Source organism: Crocuta crocuta, unplaced genomic scaffold, assembly GCF_008692635.1.
Source record: "Crocuta crocuta isolate KB4526 unplaced genomic scaffold, BGI_CrCroc_1.0 scaffold1054, whole genome shotgun sequence".
In the NCBI taxonomy this organism is placed as follows: Eukaryota; Metazoa; Chordata; class Mammalia; order Carnivora; family Hyaenidae; genus Crocuta; species Crocuta crocuta.
The window spans coordinates 20,678-23,664 of NW_027528364.1; positions in this window are offsets into that span (position 1 = coordinate 20,678).

Below are 2,987 nucleotides of genomic sequence, written 5' to 3' on the forward strand. Positions count from 1 at the left end.
GGTAGAGCTGATCCTGGGAAGGAGCTGTCCCATTCAGTGAGGAGGTGAGCTGAGTTGTTCTGTCAAGTCCCTGTCAGCCCAATGCGTCCGCTCAAACCATGTGAGCCACAGGCCAACAAGGCGTTTGGCTGTACTGGAAAGTTCTGGGAGGATCTGTAAGATTAAGATTTTGCCACTGACTCACAGTGTTACCTGGATCACTTAACCTTAGTTTTCTTATCTATAAAGTAAGTGGTTCCACACACTGATCTCAGGAGACTTGTATAACTTGTATAAGCTCCATGATTTGCATGGGTTGTTTTTAAAAATATTGGCATAGTTTTAAACCCCTTAAAGTGGCAGTCTCAGGAGTAGCCCCCCAAACCGTATTTGACCTTGGAAGATGTCAGCTATCATTGTTGAGACACTCCCCCCTCCATTTACTTCCTTCAGGGTGAAAAACCCCTTGAGCTGTATGGTCACTGTTACCGTTACTCCCTCTACTGAGCAACCTCATGTTTACATCCCAGCTTCCCCAAGTGAATTGGACTCCATTTCAACCAGGTAAGAAGAGACCACCTGGGAAGTGTTCTCTGGGCTATACCCACCCTTGAGCTAAAGGACTTGGTTTTTGTCCTGTGTCACTTCCCTAATATTAGCTCTAATGCCACCCCTAATTCCCAGCATCCCATTGGTTAAGGGGCCAAATAGTGTAGCCCAGATCTATAACATGGATCATTTTATGAGACCTATAACAATTAAATGTGAGGCATCCTGGTATGCTGGAAAGAGCATGGGAGCTTAAGAGATGGTAGGGGAAATTAACTAGATAAAAGAGGTTGGAACAAGATGGAATTAAGTAGATAAAAAGTTAAACAAAGTTAAACTTTATGTTAAACAAACATAAAGTCGTGTTTGTAGGTCTCGACAGAATCTCATCATATCCCCTTCCTCCAACCCAATGTCAATTCCTAGTACTCTGCCATCTGTAGGACCTTGCTAATAATATCTCTTGAGAAACGCATGGGAAGGCCAGAGAAAGCCCACTGAGGACAGGGCCTATGTCTGTCTCTCTCACATTATTTACCGCTTCACCTGCACTCCTGGACTTGCTTGTAATATTAGCTATTGCAGAGAGGCTGAGTGAGAGGTGTGTATGGGGGGCGGAGGGAGGGCAGGGAGTTTAGAGGGCTCTCTGATAACATCAAGCCAGCTTGATAAAGGTCAAATTCAGGGCCACGGTAAACCAAACATGAAACTGACTTCCAATGTTGCCAGGGACCTATCTAGGAGTGAGAAGGGAGAGATCACATTGTTGCTAGAGATTTACACAGAGAGGCAAGGACCAACAGTCTACAGCTGCCACTTGGAGGCTATCCTGAGCTAGGGTAAAAGGGAAAGAAAATGCAGTCAGAGAGGACAATACAAAGTGTTGTATTGCAGTGTACTGCAGTCTAGGGGGGAGTAGGAGATAAGCCTCCCATAGTATAGACATCTGCGTGAAGGGAAAGCATGTTTACATTGGCTGCAGGGAGCATTTTTCTAGGGCTCTCAAATTTGCACACAGCAAGCTGAACCCACAACTTTCAATTTCAGCCTAATCCATAGTATGCTCAGTAGTGCAGCAGCTCCTGTTTGCCACTTTCCTTGCCTGGTACCACTTTCATTAGTGCCTCTACCCACAGAATTTACCATAAGCCCCTTCACTTCCTCCCAGCCTTGGACCCCTCCTTTGGGCCAGACCCAGTGCCCTGGACTTGTTCAGTACACCTCTTTCCATTCCACTGTGCTTCTTCTACAGCAAAGGGATTCTTTTCATGAAGGAATGCATGAATGCAAGTGAGATATCCTCTGGGAAGCCACTGTCTTCATGCAGGTAAGAGCAAGTCCCAGACCCTTCCATGATTCTGAATCCCCCATACCTTATCTAGGGCTTGGCCCAGAGTTGTTTCTGTGTAATCCATTTATTGAATGGATGAATGATGTAATTGCCCGCAGACATGATTTCAAGCTGTTTTACATAAGTTGGTACCTTTGTGTTCCCCTTTATTGTTAATTCATCCTACACCCCGCTTCCAGTGCTGTCCCTTGCCTCACTTTTTGTCTTGGTATACCACAAGCTTTCTTTAGTGAAATTCTGAGAGCATTGCTCTTTACAGAGCTGGCAAAGCCCTTAAGGACTTTTTATCTAGTTAATTCCATCTTGTTCCAATCTCTTTTACCTAGTTAATTTCCCCTACCATCTCTTAAGCTCCCATGCCCTTTCCAGCATACCAGGATGCCTCACATTTAATTGCTATATGGTCACTGTTACCAGTAATTGCACACATTTGAGCACACATTTGACTGCAGGTCCTGATGCATAATTTTTACTCATCGTCTCTTTATTTGCTTATTTCCTGATGCCATGTAGAAGGATACCTTCATGCCACCTCAGTTAAAAAGTAATCTGCACTGAGACACCATTCCCCTGGGAATGTTTTTTATAGCACATTATCTCACTGCTAGGATGAAGATTTTAGTTACAAACAGGAGCACCCTGGCCTTGTTTCACGATTGGGCCTCTGGGGATCCTGGACCAGCTTTCACGGGTGCTGTGGAATAACAGATACGTTCAAGCCCCACGTTAGCCCCCATTGGTTGGGTTATTTTTTCACAGGATCCTCAACCTTTCTGAGCCTCAGTTTCTTCACTTGTACCTCCTAAGGGTGGTTTTTGTCACTAACTTTATTGGGATATAATTCACATGTCGTAAACTTCAGTCTTTAAAGTGTACACAGTTCAGGGGTGTTTAGTACATTCACCATGTTTGCAACTATCACCACTATCCAATCCAATTTTCATCACCCCAAAAAAAACCCCATATCCATTAACAGCCACACAAACCACCAGCCACAGCCCCTGGCCGCCACTGATCTATTTTCTGACTCTGCAGCTTTTTTATTTTTCAGGGAGATTTTAATATTAGAAATAATATATATGAAAGCCCCAGAAACCCAGAGGGAGCT